This window comes from Bufo bufo, chromosome 6 (assembly GCF_905171765.1).
Source record: "Bufo bufo chromosome 6, aBufBuf1.1, whole genome shotgun sequence".
In the NCBI taxonomy this organism is placed as follows: Eukaryota; Metazoa; Chordata; class Amphibia; order Anura; family Bufonidae; genus Bufo; species Bufo bufo.
Genome location: NC_053394.1, coordinates 419284412 through 419311118, shown reverse-complemented (window position 1 = coordinate 419311118; position 26707 = coordinate 419284412). Strand labels below are relative to the sequence as shown.

General features: G+C 43.9%; 1 long non-coding RNA gene across 1 annotated transcript; it reads right to left on the bottom strand.

The window, feature by feature from the left end:
- On the bottom strand, positions 1–26707 carry LOC121004775. The gene is made up of 3 exons (XR_005779828.1): positions 26613–26707; positions 296–413; positions 1–127 (listed from the first exon to the last, which is right to left on the bottom strand). It is a non-coding gene; the product is annotated as an uncharacterized LOC121004775 (long non-coding RNA).

Sequence of the window (26707 nt, the reverse complement as noted above, 5' to 3'; positions counted from 1 at the left end):
ACAAGATAGTAGGTCTTCCTGCCACGCTTCTTGATGTACAGGATGTCTTTGACCTCAAATGTCTCGTCAGAATCTTCAGATACCGGAGTTGGAGTAGAAGGAGCCGTCGAGAAGCGATTAAGGACTGCTGGTTTTAGCAAGGACACGTGGAAGGCATTAGGAATACGCAGAGAGAAAGGCAGACGTAACTTATATGTCACTTTGTTGATCCTCAATACTTCAAAGGGTCCAAGGAATCTAGGAGCAAACTTGAATCTGGGAACCTTTAAGCGGATTTTTTAGAAGAGAGCCATACCTTATCTCCAGATGAGAACTGAGGCGGTTTTCTTCTTCTCTTGTCTGCATTCACTTTCATGCAGGTCACCGCTTTGTTGATGCAGTCCTTGGTGTAACGCCAAATCTTCAAAAAATCCCTACAAGAGATTATGTATCTGAGGAACGGTATGGTAGATTTTTAAAAGATGCATTTTTCGAGTTTGGCATAAAGTCGATTCTCTCTCAACCGCTGTAAAACCAACCGTACATGCTTCCGGCGAGTGGTGAAATCTGGAGAATAGATCAGTATATCGTCCAGGTACACTATCACGAGACCACGCGGTAGGCAAGAGGTTCAAACTTTTTTTTTTGCTTTACACCATTTTCCATCCCCAATAGAGCTTTTCTGCATATTTGAATTACCCTTGTGTGGGATTTTATAATCTAAGAAACTGATTATTTTACATTTAGGATCATGCATGTTTTATGATCGCTCACCTCACCTATCCAGTGAAGGTCACTGTAGATTACCTGTCCACAACCTCAAGACTGTTCCTACAAAGTGAAAATTTGCTTCTGACTCTGGATGGATACGTACTTAATTTTTTTTTTTCTTGCATTTTAAAAAGACTTTTCTTTGCAGTGGCCTGTGTTTCACAATAAGTTGGCTCTTTTTCTGGATGAAAGACGAAGAAAGTTTAATAGAAAGCTTAATCTAAAACTTAATCCAGTCATAACTATGACTTCCTCTGGTCGCACTGTGGGGTTTTGGCTGGCATTTTAATTTCCTTTTTGCATAAGTAGTCAACTTGCTTTGAATAAATGTGTAAAAAATGTAGTTGTGACTTTGACCACAAAAATGAGTGTCGATACTTTGCAACCTGGTTTAGAATTGTTTCTACAATTCTCTGTAAAATGCATACTACTGATGCCACCTGCACAGATACTTTGGTTTCCTCAGCAGAACAATGCTGTAGACCAACAAATGCTTTATAGTATAAAGTGACAGATTTTGATACATTAGAAAAATGCACTTAAAGGGAACCCATCTCCAGGTTTCTCCCCTACAAACTGTTCCCACCACTCCATATGACAAGGCAAGACCTTTCTAAAGTTATAGCTAGAGATCATCAAATTGATTCTCAATTGAATCAGATTCAACTGGATCTTTGTAAAAATTTTAGTTACATCTGAATCCAAATTTTTGGTGATTGGATTCGGCTGAGAGAGATAGACAGAAAAAAGTAATAAAAAAAAACATAAAGAAAAAGGTGAGAGACACGAAAGGAAAAATATCCTAGGAGACCGCAGAGTGTCATACACAAATTTCCAGACCAATTGGAACACTTGTTTCAGGTAGAATCCAACCGATTTGGCCGAATCAAATTTTGAGTGAGTTTCTCATCCCTATAGCTATTAGCCTGCTGTAGTGTTGTATACCGTAGAAAATGAAGTTGAAACCTTCCTCGACATATGCTAATTAACGAAGAAGTTTCCACTGGGCAAATTTATACTTGTGAAGTGCCCTCTGGGACCGTCACTAAGTCAGCCCCTGGTCCACTGATTGACATGGATGACACCTCCGACATCCTTAATCCATTCGATGCTCAGTGTGTTTTTTATTTTGTGGGCAGAGAAATCTTTGTTCTGTGCCTGTATCAGTCCCTATCAGTCCCTATCAAAGAGAAATCTATGAGATGGGGAATGACACATTCGCAGAACAACAGTCTACAAGAGGGAACACACCAGTGCAAATGTATCACATTTCTCATCAAGTTCGGTTTGGATTAAAAACAATCCACCAGGATATCTGGACGGTCTAGATATGACCAGGGGACACTCATGACCTCATTAGTACACAGTGTGAGAACCACTGGAGACCAATAGCTACAGTATATGTTTAAAAAGGTATATTCATGTCATACAGCATGACAGGAACGGTATATAGAGGTAAAATCTGGTTCCCTTTAATGCAATGTAGCTTTCAATTATTGTGTCACTATTATCCCGCCTCTTGAAGTCTCAAATTTTCAGAGATCTAGACTCCTCCTGGCCTCACTTACTTCTGTCCCACTAACTAAATTACCTACTAACTATTTAGAAACTGATTTACTTTTCCTGTTTCCACCTGTTATTTTAGGACAACTTGAAGGTACTTTTTCTGGTTGAACAAGGCACCATTTTAAGACTTGAACTGGCTAAAAAATTACCTTCTCCACTGTACCAAAAGCTTGTTCTATCTCAGACCTCTACTCCTTTCTTCTCTTTCACTCGTACTTTAAGAAGCCTTATTTTGTGTAAGACTTGGAACATTGCCTGCAGTTTTCAGATGAACAACCACACTGAGCCATCCACATTATTTCTCCTAATGTGTTAAAATTCAACAAAACTCATACAGACTTGATGGTACCAAATTCCCACCTAATTAAAGAAAGTAAATCTACTGTATGTAACTCCAGTGATATTCTGGAGACGTGGTGACTCTACTGGTAGCTAGCATCTGGTTTACTTGCCCACTAGTCTTTCAATTTTTGTGATAAAATACGTAAGTGAATCAAAGTAATCTGCAAAATTAATATTACCCAAAACTATATTACTTTGGCTTCCATCACCCGATTTTAAACCATCCTCACCACTTGGCTCATTCAAGCTGCAAAATTTCTTATCCCTTTACATTGGAGAAATCCTGAACCCCCTACACTCCAGCAATGAAAACACAAAGTCAATCAAATCTATATATTCGGGGAACTCTGGAGCTGGGAGTTCAGTACCCGAGCTAAATATCTTCCATCTGGTCCCCCTGATCTAACTCTGATCCGTAATGGTTCCCTTGATCAAATCTCCTAACTTTCTTTTATATGTACACATATACACCTACCACCATCCTCTCTGTACATTCTACATACCATGACTATCTCCTAAGGGGGCTAAAATAATAATCTGTGACAGTCCATATACTGTGATACATATTTTCCGGAATTGACATCTCCACCCATTGTTTGTGTTTTCTATTTGACTATTTGACTAAATATTCTCTGGAAATACTTCTATACTTATTTTCCGACAGTTTTTACTGATGACTCTGGATAGGTCATCAGTATCTGATCTGTGGGGGTCCAGCAATTCCGCAGCCTTCTCTCAGCTTAGCAAGCAGTAGAATAGTCTTGGAAAATCCCTTTAAGTATTTGAGCTTGAGCTTTGAAAATTGAACACATTCATAAACTTAATAAAAATAAATTAAATAAAAATATCTATAGGGTATGCAGAATAAGCAGATGCACATGGTCCTGATGCCTAAGAGGGCACAAAGTCCTCTCTGCCCCATTAGAGGACACCAGTATTATAAAGCGCCCATAGTAGATGGGGATACTGTTACTAATTTTGAATTGGGATTCAGGAGCTTCATGCTACGCCTCTTCACTAGCATAGTAAATCCATCCAAGAAACAACAGTCTAAATGTCAACATCCTTTCTCTAGAACATGTTGACCTATAACCAATGCTTTGGAGGAAAGGAAGGTCAATCTATTTTTTCCTATCTCCATCTGTATTTCTTTTGGAAACCCTTTTTTCATGTGCCTACAGATTTGAATCACAATGCAAATCTCTTGTCTAGACCAGATTGTAAATTTAAACTTGCAAGTCCAAGTGTCGGGAGGAAGGAAAGATTGGAGCAGATTGGGCCATATGAGTGTTCGTGATGTGGGATATGTTCAAGTTGTTTACAGAGAGAAAATTCATCCATGTGTGTCCAACGGAGGGATATAGTTAGCATAGAATTATGGAACCTCATTTATAGAGCTGATAGTAAAAGTCATGTTTTTTGTGATTTTTATATGAGATGATTCTGATTCTTGGAGCAAACATCAAACAGGGTCATACGTAGAAAAGAGGGTGCCTTATTGCAGATATCAAAATTAGAGATGAGCGAATCGAAGTTGATGAAGGGGAATTCGATCCAAATTTCAGGAGAAATTCGCACCGAATCCGACGAATCGCTTTTTTTTCTAAAATGGCTGAAGCACGTGTTTGGACATGGAGCAAGGAACTCTGGGAACGAGGGATCACCCACAATGCCATGCATGCAGCCAATTAGCAGCCAGCCCTGTGATGTCACAGTCCTATAAATAGCCTCAGCCATCTTGGATTCAGCCATTTTCCAGTGTACTTAATGCAGGGAGAGATGTCAGCAGGCGCTAGGGACAGTGCTAGGAAAGACTTTAAAACTTTTATTTTGCTGTATAGAAGTTCAGGGAAAGGATAGGGAGGAATCATTCCACAGTATTGAAGCAGAACAGAGTTCAGTAGGGGAGTTTACAGCCTGGGTAAGGGTCCATTCACACATCCGTAGGTGTTTGCGGTCCGCAAATTGCGGATCCGCAAAACACGGACACCGACAATGTGCGTTCCGCAATTTGCGGACCGCACTTGCCCGACACTATAATATAAAATGCCTTTTCTTGTCCGCAATTGCAGAAAAGAATAGGACATGTTCTATTTTTTCGGGAACGGAGTTGCGAATCCGGAAGTGCGGATCCGGAAATGCGAATGCGGACAGCACATAGTGTGCTATCCGCATCCGTTCCAGCCCCATTGAAAATTAATGGGTCCGCCCCATTCATACGGACGTGTGAATGGACCCTAATAGGAACAATCCTATTACACCTTGCTGCACTGACTGATAGCTCTGTAATTCCAACAAACTGTTCTTGTTATTGGGGTGCAAGTGCTGTTTGATACAGCCATTAACAAGGTTTATTACAAGGAAATATTTCTACATCGTATTTGCCCTTGTGCAGTGCAGTTATATGTTCGAAAGCATTTTTTGGCTGTATTAGTGGAAATAAAAGGGCTTAATAGCCGTTGTGTGGTGAAGTAAGAAAATTACAGCCCTTTTTGGAGTGTATTAGTGGCAAAAAAATATATATTATTTGCCGTTCAGTGGTGCAGTTACAGTTGCAAGAAAAAGTATGTGAACCCTTTGAAATGATATGGATTTCTGCACAAATTGGTCATAAAATGTAATCTGATCTTCATCTAAGTCACAACAATAGACAATCACAGTCTGCTTAAACTAATAACACGCAAAGAATTAAATGTTACCATGTTCTTATTGAACACACCATGTAAACATTCACAGTGCAGGTGGAAAAAGTATGTGAACCCCTAGACTAATGACATCTCCAAGAGCTAATTGGAGTGAGGTGTCAGCCAAGTGGAGTCCAATCAATAAGATGAGATTGGAGGTGTTGGTTACAGCTGCCCTGCCCTATAAAAAACACACACCAGTTCTGGGTTTGCTTTTCATAAGAAGCATTGCCTGATATGAATGATGCCTCGCACAAAAGAGCTCTCAGAAGACCTACGATTAAGAATTGTTGACTTGCATAAAGCTGGAAAGGGTTATAAAAGTATCTCCAAAAGCCTTGCTGTTCATCAGTCCACGGTAAGACAAATTGTCTATAAATGGAGAAAGTTCAGCACTGCTGCTATTCTCCCTAGGAGTGGCCGTCCTGTAAAAATGAATGCAAGAGCACAGTGCAATGAGGTGAAGAAGAATCCTAGAGTGTCAGCTAAAGACTTACAAAAGTCTCTGGCATATGCTAACATCCCTGTTACCGAATCTACGATACGTAAAACACTAAACAAGAATGGATTTCATGGGAGGATACCACAGAGGAAACCACTGCTGCCAAAAAAAACCATTGCTGCACGTTTACAATTTGCACAAGAACACCTGGATCCAATCTCTTGCATTCAGATACTGAATATAATGGTTTCCTTACTTTTATATTGAGCAATTCAATAAGGGTGTTCTCCCTCATGGCAGGCAATCTATCTGCTACATTATTTGATGCAGGATGCTCTCCTGAAGTATTCAGGTTCACTATGTCCCAGAAGTCATTTAGTGAAAAAGGATAATTCTGCGCACTAATCATCCAGTTGTGTCTAGGTACCTTTAAGTTCCTCCTGGTCACTGGTGCTTGTGAAGTCCCTTGGCTAGACTCAGCTCTAATCTTCACCAGACTTGCTTTATATTAGTACATAGACTCACTTGTCTGTGCTGGGCTGCTGTGACTACTTGGTCTGTCCTCTCCAGGCTTGATCAGGGCCCAGAGGAAAGAAAGACAGAGCCTGCTCTGCTCCTCCATACACTCGCTTCTCCTCTTTGTTTCCTACATTACTCAACTTCAACTAACTTTATTAGCAAACCCCTGGCTATATATAATATGTGGCACCAGCACCACCTAGGGGCGAATAGATGTAATGACAATGCCAGTCTGATATTAGGAATTACAATACATGTAAATACATTAAATAAGACAGTTAGCAGTAAAAGTTTAACATTCCCACATATAACACATAGTGGGCCACTGAAACTGGAGACGTGGCGCCTAGATCTCTAGGCCACATGAGCCCCGTGGGAACTGGACTGGAGGAGGAGGACATTGGAGCACAAGAAATGTGTAGCAAAATGGGTGGTTTTTCTACACAGGTGACAGAGAAGGAGGAGCAGGAGCAGCCAGAGGAGCTATAAGGCGATAAGGAAGATGAGGCAGAGGACCCAGACACACCGTGGCAGTATGCAGTGGAGATGGAGGCAAGGAGTCACTTGCACAAATGGCCCAATGCATGCTCACTTGCTTGTGTAGTGTTAGCCGAATTGTCACCATTTGGCAGAGGGATTACTTCTAGCTCTCCACCTTGTTGGACCCTCGCTACCGGTCCAAAATGGGGGCATTTTTTACACCCGCTAAGAGGGAGGACAAACTGAATTACTATAGAGACATCCTATGTAGTCAGTTGGCCGCTGCCTATCTGCGCCATCATCCATCCTCTCACAGGTCTGACTAGGGGGGGCCTCTGCGCTCTTGTTGCTCTGCTATGGCAGCTGTGGCAGGGTGGGGGGGTAGGAGCAGTTCCAGCTCCATCAGCAGCAACTTGTCTAGAGTCGCTGATGAGCAGCTTTCTTCACCCGCCTAGTGAAGAAACTACTCACCAGCAGCAGCAGCAGCTAGACCCGGAGCAGGACCTGAACCAGCAGGTAGTGGCATACTTGGACAGCACCCTTCATCCCCACATTGAACATCTGCTGGGTTACTGGGCAGCCAAACTGGATTTCTGGAGGGCAACTGGCAGAGTTTGCCCTGGAAAATCTGTCCTGCCCGGCCAGTAGTGTGGCATCAGAGAGGGTGTTTAGTGCGGCGGGGGCCATAGTTACCTCAAGAATAACTCGCCTGTCCACCCAAAATGTGGAGAGACTGACCTTTGTCAAGATGAATCAGGTGTGGATCAGCCAGGATTTCCACCCACCAATGCTGGATGCATCAGCCTAGATCATCCATGGTGCCACACCAACACTTTGACAAAAGAGACCGGTTTCTTCTGGCTACCTACCTCAGCTACTATTCTAATGCTGCCACCCGCCTGATGCCACACATATTATGCCAAGTGCTCCTTCTTTCACCCACCTTCATCAGCTGCTACTGGTATTGCCACCCACCTCCCCATCCTGTCATCGGGTAACTTTATGGTCTCCTGATGCTGCTGACACCTTCACACTATGTCACCTTCCCACTCTGTGGTCTACTGATGCTGCTGCCACCTCCACACTATGTCACCTTGCCACTCTGTGGCCTCCTGATGCTTCTTCTGCCACCTCCACACTGTTATTGTGCCATCCTGTGGTCTCCTCCTTATGCTGCTGCCACCTCCAGATTCTGTCATTGGGCCACTCTGTGGACTTCTCATGCTGTTCCCACCCTCCCCACTTCATGACTGGGCCACTATTTTGCCTTTCGCATGGCTGACATAATCATTTATTTGACCCTCCTTTTGATCAGTCAGAAGGAAGGAAAAATGAGACGCACAACGTATCCTATCTGTGTAAGGCCCCTTTCACACGGACGAGCATTCTGCGCGGATGCGATGCGTGAGGTTAACGCATTGCACCTGCACTGAATACCGACCCATTCATTTCTATGGGGCTGTTCACATGAGCGGTGATTTTCACACATCACTTGTGCGTTGCGTGAAAATCGCTGCATGCTCTATATTCTGCGTTTTTCACGCAACGCAGGCCCCATAGAAGTGAATGGGGCTGCGTGAAAATCGCAAGCATCCGCAAGCAAGTGCGGATGCGGTGCGATTTTCACGCACAGTTGCTAGGAGACGATCGGGATGGAGACCCGATCATTATTATTTTCCCTTATAACATGGTTATAAGGGAAAATAATAGCATTCTGAATACAGAATGCATAGTAAAACAGCGCTGGAGGGGTTAAAAATAAAATAAAAAATAATTTAACTCACCTTAGTCCACTTGATTGCGGCCCGGCATCTCCTTCTGTCTCCTTTGCTGAACAGGACCTGTGGTGAGCATTAATTACAGGTAAAGGACCTTTTGTGACATCACTCCGGTCATCTTTTACCATGGTGATGGATCATGTGATGACCAGAGTGACGTCACCAAAGGTCCTTTACCTGTGATTAATGCTCACCACAGGTCCTGTTCAGCAAAGGAGACAGAAGGAGATTCCGGGCTACGCGATCAAGTGGACTAAGGTGAGTTAAATTATTATTTATTTCTTTTTTAACCCCTCCAGCGCTAGTTTACTATGCAGTCTGTATTCAGAATGCTATTATTTTCCCTTATAACTATGTTATAAGGGGAAATAATACAATCTACAGAACACCGATCCCAAGCCCAAACTTCTGTGAAGAAGTTCGGGTTTGGGTACCAAACATGCACGATTTTTCTCACGCGAGTGCAAAACGCATTACAATGTTTTGCACTCGCGCTGAAAAATCGCGGGTGTTCCCGCAACGCACCCGCACATTTTCCCGCAACGCCCGTGTGAACCCAGCCTAACAGCTGTAAGGCCTGCATGACACGGTCCCTATTTTGCATCAGAATTGGCTTATGATTTGGTAGCCAAAAGCAGGAGTGGGTACAAAACACAGAAGACATGCAAATATTCCATTCACGTGTCATCTCTGTTTTGAATACTGTTTTTTTTACTTTAGCAATACTGATTGATTACTGACCAAATGCTGTCTGTGAAGGTGGATGCTCCACAGACAGGATTCGTTTTTTTTGGGTTATTGTTCTGACAGATCAGAGGAAGGGCAAAATAATCAGTGACGTCAACACAAACTTACTGCTGACACCCTCTCCACTCTGTCGGGGGGGCTCTACTTGTGTAAGTGTTTAAAAGAACAGGTTCTGTAGACATCTATGTGGAATCAGCTGACGATGGTGTAAAAGGAGTGCACTTCTTCTTGACGCTAACATTGACCTCTAAGGCTAAGTTCACACTTGAGTTATTTGGTCAGTTTTGGCCCCATAACTGCCCAAATAAGTGAAGTGTGCAGTGATTCTAAGAGCGACGCCTGTCATCTGCATGTCATACTGACTCATAGTATTGTTTCACTACCACAGCAGACTCCCTATGCGTGTTACTGCAGGGCACAGTGTTCTACACCACTATAAACGTTCTCTGCAGCCAGGAAATAGCAGTTTTTTAATGCGATTCGCCACGAATAAATTCTGATCGAAACAAATTTTTTTGAAAAATTTGCCGAACCGGTCGAAACTAATTTTTTTGAAATTTGCTCATCTCTAATCAAAATGGTCCCCGACTGTTTCTCAAGACAGCCATATGCTGCCTTGTTTCCCTTCTTCCATCTGCTTGGTCTCCTTTCCTGTGTGTTCGCTTGTGACAGCAACCTGATGTGCTCTGGTGGCATCACCCAAGCCATATGACTATGCAGGCTGTTCCTGACCTCCAGTTCCCCAATGGTTGCCCAACTTTGCTATACTGGTCCTTCAGCTCTGATACACTGGCCCTTCAGTTCTGCTATACAGGTCAACTGGCTGTGCTACATCCATGAGCTCAACTCTGTTACATGCTAATTTACAGTTTGGTCACTGCATACAGCTGTGCCATACCGGCGGTGATTAACCTCCCTATGTTGCCATGCCACTGCCATCAAGGTCTGCAGCCTCTACCAGAGAAATGGCTTAACAAATACCCTTTTCCAGGTGAGAAGTAACATCCATTATGGTGTTAAATTTTGTTATCCGGGATAGAAGGACCTAGCATTTATTTTATACATTTTTTCATGTCCCTTGCAAAAATTTGAGAGGGGGTTATGTACACTGCTTGCTACCAGGTAGAAAGTGGAAATGGACTAACTAGAGCTGCGTCTCTATGGGCCTCATAGAGGGTCCCATTGGAGCTATGTGGTCTGCCTCTGTCATATGTACCCTTTTGATTTCTAAGGTTACTTTTGAATGAGGCAAGCCATAAGAACTATACAAGCTGCTCCTTGGATCATGAAGTGAGAAACGTATCATCTATGGTAAGACTTTTAATCCATGTTTCTGAAATAGCTGTGAGTCAGTGGCAAAAATAGAGAAGTAAGGGCCCCATAGCAAGGATCAAACTAAGCCCCCCCCCCCACACACACACACACACACAGGACAGAAGGGTTTCTGCCTAAACCCCTTTCAGTGAACCTTGGGCCATTTTTTCCACTGCCTCATTTGCCAAAAGTTGTTCCTTTAGAGGTTAGAGTCCTGACCAAGTTTTCACCCCCAGTAGAAGAGGAGATAACTAAGACTGGGCCCCCTCTTGCTCTGGGCCCCATAGCAGTCGCATGGTTTGCCGCTATGGTGGTTACGCCCCTGCTGTGAGTGTCTATAGCTGTACAAATGCCTTACTAGATATCAGCTGCCATAGTTATCTAATTTTATGAATTGGGTGCAAAAATTGGGCCATCTGTTAAAAATATAGGTAGCATTCACACAGTATGGTCCATATTAGGCTCCTTTGTTCCAAAAACAACTAGTAGTTGATATTCTTACAGATTATTCTTACAGATCTCTATGTGAACATACCCTGATTGACAAGCAACTAACGCTGTCAATCAAAGAACATTCTTAGGGGGTGCAAAAGCTTTTACCACCTAAACCAAAAACTGGTACCAATGGAGAGATATGAACATGTCTTGTAGTCATGCTATAGGCTCCAGTTTCCTTTTTATGAACATGTCTTGTAGTCATGCTATAGGCTCCAGTTTCCTTTTTATAGTGGATCTTCCATGATACGGAGACAAAAGATCCACTATAAAAAGGAAACTGGAGCCTATAGCATGACTACAAGACATGTTCATATCTCTCCATTGGTACCAGTTTTTGGTTTGGGTGGTAAAAGCTTTTGCACCCCCCTAAGAATGTTCTTTGATTAACAGCGTTAGTTGCTTGCCAATCAGGGTATGTTCACATAGAGATCTGTAAGAATATCATCTACTTGCTGTAATAAACTGTGGATTTTCACTCTACGAAATCCAGGCAAAAGTCCATCAGCATATCCTCCTCATGTGAATATTCCCTAAAGCAAGGAATGTTCCTCATTGCATTGTCTGAATTCTTATTTAATTTAACACTTTGCGTGATGATTCGATGTCAACTTATATACCCTGACAATTTTCCTGTACTGCTGCTAAAAGGGTTTAAAATGACTCCCACCATGAATCTTGCAAATTTTGAAAGAATCCTTCTCTGTTGCATTGAGAAATTGGATTGGAAGACCAGTGTAACCCATAGTCATCTTTAAATTCTAGAAATAGGCTAATGTGGGTCACAGAGATATCCCAATAAAATAATTTTTGGTTTTATTGGTTGTATCCGAAATACTGTTTTCGACACAAAATTATTGTGCCCAACAGTTCAACTAACATCTTACCATGATATGAAGGCTGAAGATCCATTATAAAAATGAGACTGGGTCCAATAGCATAATTGCAAGGTAGTTCATATCTCTCCATTGGTATCAGTTTTTAGTTTGGATGGTATAAGCTTTTAGACCCCATGCCTAAGAATGTTCTTTGGGTGACTGACTTGATTACTTCTCTGTCAGAAGCTGATAAACATGTAAGTTCACTCTCTGAAGAAAGGGAACAATGAGTGCAGTGACCCACTATGTGCTATATGTGGGCACTTTAACCTTTTGCTGCTAACTGTCATATTTAATGTATTATGGTTCCATATTGTATTTCCTAATATCAGGCTGGCATTTTCATTACATCTATTCGCCCCTAGGTGGTGCTGGCGCCACATATTATATATAGCCAGGGGTGTGCTAATAAAGTTAGTTGAAGTTGAAGTTAGTTGTGAGAGGAGAAGGAAGTCTATGGAGGAGGAGAGCAGGCTTAGTCCAAGATATAGCTGCCTTTCTTTGCTCTGGGCCCTGATCAAGCCTGGAGAGGACAGACCAAGTAGTCACAGCAGCCCAGCACAGACAAGTGAGTCTATGTCTGAATATAAAGCAAGTCTAGTAAAGATTAGAGCTGAGTCTAGCCAAGGGACTTCACCAGCACAAGTGACTAGGAGGAACTTAAAGGTACCTGGACACAACTGGATGATTAGTGCGCAGAATTATCCTTTTTTACTAAATGCCTTCTGGGACATAGTGGACCTGAACACTTCAGTAGAGCATCCTACATCAAATAATTACATATAAAAAAATGACCAAAAGTGACCCTAATTGCCACAGCTAAGTGTACCAATATATATTGCAGCTAAATAAAGGGCCAACTAGAACCAGTAACCCAGTACAAGCTCCCACAAATGAGGAACAACTTAAAGAAAAAATGGAGCTCACAAAGTACCCATATAAAATGTAATATTTTATTGAAAAATTAATATGTAAAAAGTTATGCCATTAAAAAAGGGGAAGTTGCAGAAAAAGACCAAAAACCAAAAAAATGTATAATTTTTTTTAAACTGAGAATCATAATTGAAAAATATGTGCAATAAAAAGGGGGGTATGTGAGCATGTGAGAACGTGATGAGGCGAAGTGTTGGTGACACAAAAAAATGCATGATGAATTATAATAGATAATGAATAATATAAAGATGTGAATGTGTGCACGCAATGCGACTGTGATGCAAACCTTAATTAAGTAGTGTATGTGATGTAAGGAGGGAGTGTGATGATGAAAGTGAAAATTGAAAATAAAATAATAATATAAATAAAAAATATGATGTGAAAAAGTGAAAGCAAAATAATACATTGTAAAAGATCATATCTATTTAAAAAAATATATATGAAATATATAATGTAAAATGTAGAGTGCAATGTGTACCACAACCACATGTATAAAATGTAATATTCTAAAAGGGTTTAAAAAATGCCCATGTGACCTATGGTCTCTAAAAAAAGCGAGGCCACATGTCATGTGATCGAATGGATGCATACATAGTCGTCAATTAAATAAGGTTGTCCAAAACAGCTTGCAAGGAGACCCTAAGATGAAAAGGGGGCAGACACGAATTGATCAATGACACAATCAACAAATAGCATCCTATGGAGAAAGGGAAGAAACGGAAAATTAATAAAACTAAGATTAAAAACATAGGGGGGGGGATCCACAGCCGTGGTCTAGGTGATCAGAGGAATGAAGAAAAACCCAAATTCTCATTGAGGCCCATGGGGCGCAAAGTCCATAGGGTCCAAATCCAAAGACTTTCTTTTTGGGCCAATTTCCTAGATATATTCCCTGCCCTCAAATCCACCCTAATGCAATCGATTCCCCTTACCTTTAGGAGCCTTGGATTGCATGCATGGAAGTTTTTGAAGTGCTTGGGGAATGGTTTCAGATCTTTTTTTTCTATATCTCTTGCAGCAATGATATCCCTCACATGTTCACATCTTCAGTTCACAGGTAGTCAAGCCAATGAATATTTTTGGACACGGGCAGGAAGCGTAGTAGATTACCCTAGAGCTAGAACAAGTAAGATGGTGTCTGATTTGAAAGGTCTTCAAACCCTGCGAATCAACAAAATCTTGTGCACGCTCCATATTGGGGCATCACATCTACCACAGGGTTTAAAACCCCATTGTGGTCTATTTTGTCCAGGGAACATTTGTGAAGACACTGGTGTTAAATAACTCCTCACCAAAATATTACTTAGAGTATCAGCTCTACGAGCCGTAATAGAAGGCCATGTGGGCAGGAGTTTTTCCAAAATTGGATCAGTTCGTAGGATGGGCCAATGTTTGGCCACAGCCATTCTCATTTCTTCCCAACGCAAATGGTACATAGTCACATACCTGATATTATTGTCGGTAGTTCTGTCTCTTTTTGGTTGTAATTGTAACACATTTTATTGCTTCTGTGGCTTAGCTCTGAGGTATGCCCTCTTAATAGACCTGTGGCTGTAGTCTCTTCTCCAGAATCGGTCTTTCAAATCGTTGGCCTGCTTTTCAAACGTCTTATCATCCAAAAAAATCCTCCGTATACGCAGGAACTGGCCAATTGGAATGGCATTTATCATGTTCCTGGGATGTGAGGAGGAAGCATGTAAATATGCATTCACAGAGGTATCTTTACGATAAACGTCTGTTTTTATGTAACCCTCAGTGTCTCTAAACAAGGACACATCTAAAAAATCTATTTTATCCTGGTGATACACATAAGAAAGTTTGATGTTCCAAGAGTTGTTATTAAGAACCTCAAAGAAGTCACACAGTTGTCCCTCCGTTCCCTGCCAAAATGGCTCGGTTCATGTTGATGTGTCCGTCTGACAGAAACAGGTCCCTTTCCCACAGCCCCAGTAAAATATTCGAGTATGAGGGCACGCAAGCCGCCCCATCGCGGTTTTCTGGAGCTGTAGAAAAAAGGACACATTAAAGATGAATAAATTCTTCGTAAGAACAAAGTTTAACAGCTGTAACAAAAAAGAGGCCAATTGACTACCCGTGAACTGAAGACTTGTGTACGTGAACATGTGAGGGATATCATTGCTGCAAGAGATATAGAAAAAAAGTTAAGATCTGAAACCCATCCCCAAGCACTTCAAAAACTTCCATGCATGCAATCTGAGGCTCCTAAAGGTAAGGGAATCGATTGCATTAAGGTGGATTTAAGGGCAGGGAATATATCTAGGAAATTGGCCCAAAAAGAAAGTCGATGGATTTGGACTTTACGCCCCATGGGCCTTAATGAGAGTTTGGGTTTTTCTTCATTCCTCTGATCACCTAGACCACGGCTGTGGATCCCCCAATGTTTTTAATCTTAGTTTTATTAATTTTCCTTTTCTTCCCTTTCTCCAAAGAATGCTATTTGTTGATTGTGTCATCGATCAATTCCTGTCTGCCCCTGTCACGAGTTGGAGGTCCCAGGAGAGACCTCCGCGTCGTCAAGCAAAAACACACAGCAATACGGTACAGACACAACAGAGTTTATTGCACAAACAGAATCCAAGGAGGGAAACACAGGGAAATTGAGAGCTCTATGTACCATCCGCACAGTGGGAGGAAAACCCCCACTGCGCCACTGTCTAGTAATACTCCAGAGGGGCGTGACTAAGCAACTCCTGGTATTGACTAGGGCCCCAGATGGTAGGGTTAGGCTTTGCCGCAGGGATTTGCCAGGGTCCACTCTGGAGCGTGAACTAGACAGTGACAACAGGAGCAAATGGACAACAGGTACCAGAAGGTGGGTGATTGAATCAGCACAACCCTGTATGTAGGTGCACATCACTATGGTGAAATACATATACAAACGCAAAATACAAATGTGATAGCACAAAAATACAAGCAGGAGTTCATGCAAGGGAACAGGAGTGGCAATGAGCAGAGAAGGACTATCTCCACCAGTGGTATACTGCGTGGCCTTGCCCATAGCACTCTGCAGCTAGGCGCGCTGCAGCAAGGGCTTGCTGAACAGAGACATATGAATACACACAAGGTAACTAAAACATAACAGGAAGAGGACGGGAATGAACAAGTAGGAAACCCACAGAGCACAGACAGACACGGATCCCATGGGTCAGCAGCATGGGAGAGTGAGTACAAACAAGGAGCAGGACAAGACAACACACACCAGGAGAGCTGAAACAGAACTGAGGAAACCTCAGCCTTATATACAGGTTCCATGGGTGCAGCAGAGAGGCCACACACATGGAGCAGACAGAGAGGATTAACTCCTAATAGGCACACAGGGGAGTTAACACATAAATAACCACAAATAACACACAGGAACGGAGCTGCAGCGAGCGCATTGACAGAAGGTCACAGCCAAAGGTAACGACTGTGACACTCCCACCCCTCAAAGCCCCCCCTTTCCCCCCCAAACAGAAAACGGGAGAAAGTGGGGCAACAAACCAAACAGAACCAGGCAAGGGGACAGAAATCAAAGGAGTGATGAGGTACATGGGCCGGAACACAAAAGACGACCGCAGCCAGCACAAGCCCCTGAAAACCAGCCTGCACGGAAGGTCCGCAGCCAGTACGCCAGGGGAAGATAGCCAGTCAACACGGAAAACACGTCATGTGAACTGCACCATGCAGTTACCTCCCCCTCCACTCTCCCTCCGGAGAATGACATGTCTGCCAAGAACTAATTGGTCAAACATGCTGAAACCCCCTTCCGGAGGAGTGGGACCAGGAACGTGAACCAGACTGGAATACAAAGAAGATCAGAATCAAAGGGGTACAGAGGTACACAAGCAGAACACATACAACGACCGCAGCCAGCACGCAGCCCCTAGCAACCAGCCTACACTGTAAACGCAGCCAGAACGCCAAGAGGAATGCAGCCAGCCTACACGGCCTCACATGTCGAGGTGGACTGCAGCGTGCTAATACCTCCCCCTCTACTCTCCCTCCGGAGAATGACATGTCTGCCAAGGACTAATTGGTCAGACATGCTGAAACCCCCTTCCGGAGGAGTGGGACCAGGAACGGGAACCAGACTGGAATACAAAGAAAATCAGAATCAAAGGGGTACAGAGGTACACAAGCAGAACACATACTACGACCGCAGCCAGCACGCAGCCCCTAGCAACCAGCCTACACGGTAAACGCAGCCAGTACGCCAAGAGGAATGCAGCCAGCCTACACGGCCTCACATGTCGAGGTGGACTGCAGCGTGCTAATACCTCCCCCTCCACTCTCCCTCCGGAGAATGACATGTCTGCCAAGGACTAATTGGTCAGACATGCTGACACCCCCTTCCGGAGGACCAGGACCAGAAGCAGATACCTGCGCCGATAACGGAAAACACGGCCGTAGGCAGAACTGCAAGCTAAAAGGCTACACCAGACGTCGCCCCTGGCAACCAGCATACACGGAAAACACTGCAGCCAGTACACCAAGGCAACTAAATCCGATACCTAAAGGCACCATGAAGAGGGAAACAAAAACAGAAAGCACACACCACAGATAAGCAGAAAACAGAACACAAAAACTCTGTGAAAGTTTACTTGTTCATTCTGTCACGAATTGGAGGTCCCAGGAGAGACCTCCTCGTCGTCAAGAAAAAACACATAGCAATACAGTACAGACACAACAGAGTTTATTGCACAAACAGAATCCAAAGAGGGAAACACAGGGAAATTGAGAGCTCAATGTACCGTCTGCACAGTGGGAGGAAAACCCCCACTGCGCCACTGTCTAGTAATACTCCAGAGGGGCGTGACTAAGCAACTCCTGGTATTCACTAGGGCCCCAGATGGTAGGGTTAGACTTTGCCGCAGGGAGTTGCCAGGGTCCACTCTGGAGCGTGAACTAGACAGTGACAACAGGAGCAAACGGACAACAGGTACCAGAAGGTACCGACGGTACATAGGCAAACATAACAAACAGGCAACTAAAAATACAAGCAGGAGTTCACACAAGGGAACAGGAGTGGCAGAGAAGGACTATCTCCACCAGTGGTATACTGCGTGGCCTTGCCCATAGCACTCTGCAGCTAGGCGCGCTGCAGCAAGGGCTTGCTGAACAGAGACATATGAATACACACAAGATAACTAAAACATAACTGGCAGAACAGATAACAGAAAGACAGGAAAGAGGACGGGAATGAACAAGTAGGAAACCCACAGAGCACAGACAGACACGGATCCCATGGGTCAGCAGCATCGGAGAGTGAGTACAAACAAGGAGCAGGACAAGACAACACAACACACACCAGGAGAGCTGAAACAGAACTGAGGAAACCTCAGCCTTAGGCCTCATGCACACGACCGTTGTGTGCATCCGTGGCCGTTGTGCCGTTTTCAGTTTTTTTTCGCGGTGGAAAAATCGGAAAATGCACCGTTTTGCAGCTGCATCCGTGATCCGTGTTTCCTGTCCGTCAAAAAAATAGGACCTGTCCTATTTTTTTGACGGACACCGGTTCACGGACCCATTCAAGTCAATGGGTCCGTGAAAGAACACGGATGCACACAAGATTGGCATCCGCGTCCATGATCCTTGGCCGTAGGTTACTTTCATACAGACGGATCCGAAGATCCGTCTGCATAAAAGCTTTTTCAAAGATGAGTTTTCACTTCGTGAAAACTCATATCCGACAGTATATTCTAACACAGAGGCTTTCCCATAGTGATGGGGACGCTTCTAGTTAGAATATACTACGAACTGTGTACATGACTGCCCCCTGCTGCCTGGCAGCACCCGATCTCTTACAGGGGGCTGTGATCCGCACAATTAACCCCTCAGGTGCTGCACCTGAGGGGTTAATTGTGCATATCATAGCCCCCTATAAGAGATCAGGGGCTGCCAGGCAGCAGGGGGCAGACCCCCCTCCCTCCCCAGTTTGAATATCATTGGTGGCCAGTGTGCGGCCTCCCCCGCCCCCCCCTCCCTCTATTGTAATATCATTGGTGGCCAGTGTGCGGCCCCCCCTCCCTCCCACTATTGTATTATCATTGGTGGCCAGTGTGCGCCCCCCCGGCCCCCCCTCTATTGTATTAATATCATTGGTGGCCAGTGTGGGGCTTTCCCTCCCCCCCCCCCCGATCATTGGTGGCAGCGGAGAGTTACAGTCGGAGTCCCAGTTTAATCACTGGGACTCCGATCGGAACTCTCCGCCGCCACCAATGATCGGGCAGGGGGGGGAGAGGGGAGGCCGCACACTGGCCACCAATGATATTACAATAGAGGGAGGGAGGGGGGCCGGGGGAGGCCGCACACTGGCCACCAATGAAATTACAATAGAGGGAGGGAGGGAGGGGGGCCGACGGAGGCCACACACTGGCCACCAATGATATTACAATAGAGGGAGGGAGGGGGGGCCGGGGGAGGCCACACACTGGCCACCAATTATATTACAATAGAGGGAGGGAGGGGGGGCTGGTGGAGGCCGCACACTGGCCACCAATCATATTACAATAGAGGGAGGGGGGGCCGGGGGAGGCCGGGGGGGCCGCACACTGGCCACCAATAATATTCAAACTGGGGAGGGAGGGGGGTCTGCCCCCTGCTGCCTGGCAGCCCCTGATCTCTTACAGGGGGCTATGATACGCACAAATAACCCCTTCAGGTGCGGCACCTGAAGGGTTAATTGTGCTGATCACAGCCCCCTGTAAAAGATCGGGTGCTGCCAGGCAGCAGGGAGCAGTCATGTACACAGTTCGTAGTATATTCTAACTAGAAGCGTCCCCATCACTATGGGAACGCCTGTGTTAGAATATACTGTCGGATCTGAGTTTCACGATGTAACTCAAATCCAATGGTATATTCTAACATAGAGGCGTTCCCATGGTGATGGGGACGCTTCAAGTTAAAATATACCATCGGATTGGAGAAAACTCCGATCCTATGGTATATTAACTCCTGACTTTACATTGAAAGTCAATGGGGGACGGATCCGTTTGCGATTGCACCATATTGTGTCAACGTCAAACGGATCCGTCCACATTGACTTGCATTGTAAGTCAGGACAGATCCGTTTGGCTCCGCACGGCCAGGCGGACACCAAAACGACTTTTTTTTCATGTCCGTGGATCCTCCAAAAATCAAGGAAGACCCACGGACGAAAAAACGGTCACGGATCACGGACCGCAACAAAAAAACGGTCGTGTGCATGAGGCCTTATATACAGGTTCCATGGGTGCAGCAGAGAGGCCACACCCATGGAGCAGACAGAGAGGATTAACTCCTAATAGGCACACAGGGGAGTTAACCCATAAAGAACCACAAATAACACACAGGAACGGAGCTGCAGCGAGCGCATAGACAGAAGGTCACAGCCAGAGGTAACGACTGTGACAGCCCCCTTTTCATCTTAGCGTCTCCTTGCAAGCTGTTTTGGACGACTTTAATTGACGACTATGTATGCATCCATTCGATCGGGTGACATGTGGCCTCGCTTTTTTTAGAGACCATAAGTCACATGGGCATTTTTTAAACCCTTTTAAAATAATACATTTTATACATGTGGTTGTGGTGCACATTGCACTCTACATTTTAAATTCTATATTTCATATATTTTTTTTTAATAGATATGATCTTTTACAATGTATTATTTTGCTTTCACTTTTTCACATCATATTTTTTTTTTTATTATTTTTATTTTTTTACTTTCATTATCACATTTCCCTCCTTCCATCACATACATTACTTAATTAAGGTTTGCATCACAGTAGCATTGCGCGCACACATTCACATCATCTTTATATTATTAATTATCTATTATAACACTTCGCCTCATCACGTTCTCACATACCCCCTTTTTCTTGCACATATTTCTCACTTATGCTTCTCAGTTTAAAAAAAATATATATACATTTTTGGTTTCATCCACCTATCACATTGTTTTATGAACATATAATACACATGGTTTAATTTCTAGTTTTGTAGCGATTGATTAGGATGGCCTTATTTTTATGTCAATACTATATGGGACCAGCAGAGGGATCTCTATTTTCCGTTCTCCTGTGGTGTGGGCGCGCGATGCTGCGCCTGGCACCTCCCATCTGTGCGTATTTATGCCAAGGCCGCCCCATCACATGATCTTTGTCATGTGTTTGTGGGCGTGGTGACGTGATGCCGGATGGGAGGAGAGCACGGCGCAGGCATTCGCGGCCATTATACACTCAGGTGATTGAAATAATTATGCATCCCATTGGTGGATAGGGGATATAAATATCTGATTCTACAGCGACGACATTACCCCCAGACAAAGTCACACCGAAAAAAGCATTAGGGTGGCGCCATCCTGGTATACACACGTACTTAGGTGAGTCTTGCTGAGACATTTTCTTGGACTCCTGGCTAATATTTGTGTGGGACATGCCTCTATATATCTCTAGTGCCAGTATCCTTGATTTGATTTATGTTCATGATTTCTGCAGTTAGAAGATTCAATTGTCTATCCTTTTATGTATTTGTACCATATTACCATTAGCAACTACTTTTGTACATTATATATTTATTTATATATGTGATACATTTTCTGTTGTGTGTGTGCTATCGGGATGGTGTCATTTTCTGCCACTTCCCCCCTTTTTTAATGGCATAACTTTTTACATATTAATTTTTCAATAAAATATTACATTTTATATGGGTACTTTGTGAGCTCCATTTTTTCTTTAAGTTGTTCCTATATCAAATAATGTAGCAGAGAGTTTTCCTGCCATGAGGGAGAACGCCCTTATTGGATTGCTCAATGTAAATGAAGGAAACCATTATATACAGTACCTGAGTGCTAGAGATTGGACTTAAAGTAGAACTATCTAAGAAGGGAACTTTTGTCTTGCCTGTAAAGTAACAGCAATAGGAAAACTCCTCAACTGACAATTGCCAGACCTGTTGCAAGGATTACAACTAAGCTAATTTCTGAATCATCCTTTATGCCCTATAAGTGCACCGTATTGATGAACTGTACCAACAGTCCTGGGACATTTGATTTAAGTAAATGTTCAACAATTTCACTACAACTGACACCATATCCTTTCTACTACCTTCAACATTTGCACCTTACTGTGCTGGCATCACGAACACAGGGGCCCAGCCACCAAAGCACCTTAAACACCTATACCATCAAGGGCACCTCAACCAACATCTGGCTGGTGTTCCCTGCAACAGAGAGTGCCCCGGAGGAACTAGTGCTGACCTCCCTTCCACTGCACGCTGGCCCAGGGAGCTGCAGAAAAGTGAGTACGACTACTACCCCCATTCGGCACACTACCGTAACACTCACTACACTCCTGTGACCCGGCTCGCTGCATGAGCACTGAACCTGGACCAGAAAATCTGTTCTCACCTACTTTACCTTGGCATCAGATGTTGAGAAGACGTTATGTTCCCACAAAGACATTCCAAAACCAATGGGATCCACCAAGAAATAGTTGAATATCTCTTTCCAGTGATTTGTCCTCTTGAGATTTAGGGATATTTGTAGCTATCCTCTATAATAAGTTAATGCCAAGAGTAATAACACAAGACTTATTATAATACAGAAATTCTAGAAGGAACTTTTCCGGCTACTCGACTGTTTTCCCCATTGTATTCCTTCCAGCCAATGGGTGAAGCAACTATTTTTTTCATGATTTCAGTTTTTCAAGACTATGCACATTTTTTCGAGACGGTAAATTAATGTAGAGTCATAATACAATACACCTACTTAGTCTTCTCTTAAGCAAAAAGTTTGGCATATGCCTGTGCTAGAAGACACTCGAAACCCCAAACATGATTAGCTAAATTGTATCACGCTTTAAACGTTTGAATTTCCTCGAGGTGCTAAGCCGACAAGATACATATGAGATTTTATTTTGCTAACAGAGGTCTCCTAATTATGTTATAATGAAGGCCAGCTCTGCGGACCGCTCTTATTTTTTTTTCGAAATTTTAACCGGTCTCCTCGTTTTTCAATTCTGCTTAGCTTTGGGAAAGTGAATTCCTCCTGCTGGAAAGTAGAGAAGTCTTGTTTTTCTATGGTTAGTGCTGAGGAGTAGATTTTCGGAACATCTGGCCAATTGTGTAGTGTTATGATTACCTGCGTAGGCATGCTGTGATTATAACAGAACGGGGTATAAAATTTGGTGCTCCCGAAGAATACCAGCTAAGGACAGCATGTTGCATCAGGGTTTGAGACGGCACGTAGGCTAGTAGGCTTGGTATGGACAAGGTTTCGGGTCATTACCACCTCTTCTAGTTTTCCTTTACTTTGTGACCTGACTTGATCCTATGTTTACTAACGCCTTTTGTGCCGATTTCACATATTATGATTGCATGGTTTACATTTCAGAATTATCCATAGGCATCAACTAACTATCCTGGAATTTTTTTCACTTGACATTTTTTAAGCCAAGGCAGAGAACACATTTCCTCACTTTTGCAGAGCTTCAATATAACTGGATTACAATCCTGAATAATTCTTTCTTTGACATTGTATTTGACCCCACCCCCACACTGATCACAATAATAGAGTCCCCAAATTCCCTGTGTGAATTAAACAGTAGTGTGCAAGCAGGGAAATGTTTGGTTTTTCTGGGTCCCCAAGCCATATTATACCTGGGGGTCCCTGTCACACCTCTAAGTTCCGCTTGTGCAAGCTACCCCTGCATCCCATATAAATACACCCTTGGGTGACAGTGACAGAATCATATTCTTGATCCTAGGGTTTTAGTATTTCTGGAGCCTCAAACATAAGTTATGATTGAAGGCCCTTGTCACACTGCTAAGCTCTCCTTTGTGGCATCACTAAGACCCTTGACATATCACAGCTAAGGTCTGCCCCAACCCACCACTAATATGGTTACACTTCATGTTCCCCCCAAACAATGTAATGCCCCCTTACGTGCCCCTCACACTATATGATGTCACTTTATGTGCCCCCACACACTGTAATGCCCCCTTATGGGCTTCAACATAGAAGAATGTCCTCATATGCCAACAATAAAATATTGTGCCCCCTTATACACTGCTCAAAAAAATAAAGGGAACACTTAAACAACACAATGTAACTCCAAGTCAATCACACTTCTGTGAAATCAAACTGTCCACTTAGGAAGCAACACTGAGTGACAATCAATTTCACATGCTGTTGTGCAAATGGGATAGACAACAGGTGGAAATTATAGGCAATTAGAAAGACACCCCTAATAAAGGAGTGGTTCTGCAGGTGGTGACACAGACCACTTCTCAGTTCCTATGCTTCCTGGCTGATGTTTTGGTCACTTTTGAATGCTGGCGGTGCTTTCACTCTAGTGGTAGCATGAGACGGAGTCTACAACCCACACAAGTGGCTCAGGTAGTGCAGCTTATCCAGGATGGCACATCAATGCGAGCTGTGGCAAGAAGGTTTGCTGTGTCTGTCAGCGTAGTGTCCAGAGCATGGAGGCGCTACCAGGAGACAGGCCAGTACATCACGAGACGTGGAGGAGGCCGTAGGAGGGCAACAACCCAGCAGCAGGACCGCTACCGCAGGACCGCCTTTGTGCAAGGAGGAACAGGAGGAGCACTGCCAGAGCCCTGCAAAATGACCTCCAGCAGGCCACAAATGTGCATGTGTCTGCTCAAATGGTCAGAAACAGACTCCATGAGGGTGATATGAGGGCCCGACGTCCACAGGTGGGGGTTGTGCTTACAGCCCAACACCGTGCAGGACGTTTGGCATTTGCCAGAGAACACCAAGATTGGCAAATTCGCCACTGGCGCCCTGTGCTCTTCACAGATGAAAGCAGGTTCACACTGAGCGCATGTGACAGACGTGACAGAGTCTGGAGACGCTGTGGAGAACGTTCTGCTGCCTGCAACATCCTCCAGCATGACCAGTTTGTCATTGGGTCAGTAATGGTGTGGGGTGGCATTTCTTTGGAGGGCCGCACAGCCCTTAATGTGCTCACCAGAGGTAGCCTGACTGCCATTAGGTACCGAGATGAGATCATCAGACCCCTTGTGAGACCATAGGCTGGTGCGGTTGGCCCTGGGTTCCTCCTAATGCAAGACAATGCTAGACCTCATGTGGCTGGAGTGTGTCAGCAGTTCCTGCAAGACGAAGGCATTGATGCTATGGACTGGCCCGCCCGTTTCCCAGACCTGAATCCAATTGAGCACATCTGGGACATCATGTCTCGCTCTATCCACCAACATCACGTTGCACCACAGACTGTCCAGGAGTTGGCAGATGCCTCAGTCCAGGTCTGGGAGGAGATCCCTCAGGAGACTGTCCGCCACCTCATCAGGAGCATGCACAGGCGTTGTAGGGAGGTCATACAGGCACGTGGAGGCCACACACACTACTGAGCCTCATTTTGACTTGTTTTAAGGACATTACATCAAAGTTGGATCAGCCTGTAGTGTGTTTTTCCACTTTAATTTTGAGTGTGACTTCAAATCCAGACCTCCATGGGTTGAAAAATTTGATTTCCATTTTTTTATTTTTGTGTGATTTTGTTGTCAGCACATTCAACTATGTAAAGAACAAAGTATTTCAGAAGAATATTTAATTAACTCAGATCAAGGATGTGTTATTTTTGTGTTCCCTTTATTTTTTTGAGCAGTGTATATTCTTAACAGAGAATAAAGCCCCCATATGTGCCCCCAACACAATATGGTGCCCCTTTAGTGACTTCAATATTCACAATATTTAATTTAATACCCACGTTCCCATGGCTAAAGTTTTTTCACTATTATATTGAACTGTGTCCACATTCTGAGGACACCAATACAGTTGAAATGAAAGTGGTGCTGCTGCCTGTGGGGCCCAGCTGCCAGCACTTGTGTTCTGTGTGGTAACAAAATCTGCCCTGTGTGTGACCATTGACAACAATGCCTTGATGTGTATGGGACTATTGGAGATAGTCCAGTACTGTGTTTGGCAGTCCCGTGTAGCAGAGGTCACACGTGTACACCAGTACTCCATTCACACAGGAGATGAAGGAGAGGGGGAGTACTTGAGTGTAGGAGAGGAGAGACCAAAAACATGAGGGGAAGACAACAAAGAAAGATTAAAGACCATAATAATTATAATTTGTCCATTCATTGAGTGTACTTTCTGCTGCAGGTAATCTTGGTAATGATCCTATTCCAAATTTTTCATGGGGCTCTTTGGCCGCTTGTTATGCCCCTAAGATTAGGGCCAATACTAGAAGGAAAACCTTGGAAAATGTATAATTCACTATGGAAGAATTTCTTGGAGAAATCCAAGTTAATTCAAGACACATCTGACATATGATTTACCTGATTGCTCCAATATTTTGCCAGTACAACCATGGCGGACCTTAGGCGTGTGCAACCAATGCACATCAATCATCGGTCACTACTGAAGAGAATGTTCTTGGTCTTGGTGACCTGGGCATCCAGATGTTTTATCCTCACTCTTACGCTTTGTGGATAAAACTTTAAAAAAGTTGTTCCACAGAAAGTATCTTCATTCCCCGATTCTTTGATTGGACTACATGATTGTATTATTTGGGCCCCACATGGTAAACCATAAGGGGAGCAACAATATTGCACAAGACACCAACCAACCTAAGGCCAGCCATGAATAGAACGCAAAGGAGCACTAGCAGAAACTGAGCCAGCAGAAGGCAGCAGTAAGATATGATGTGCTACTTACCATACAGTATGTAGGCAAAGAACCAGGAGTGAGAGCTGCAGAAACCCAGCAGAATTTTGAATGCAGCTCTAGATGTCAATGGAGGTGTCAATGCT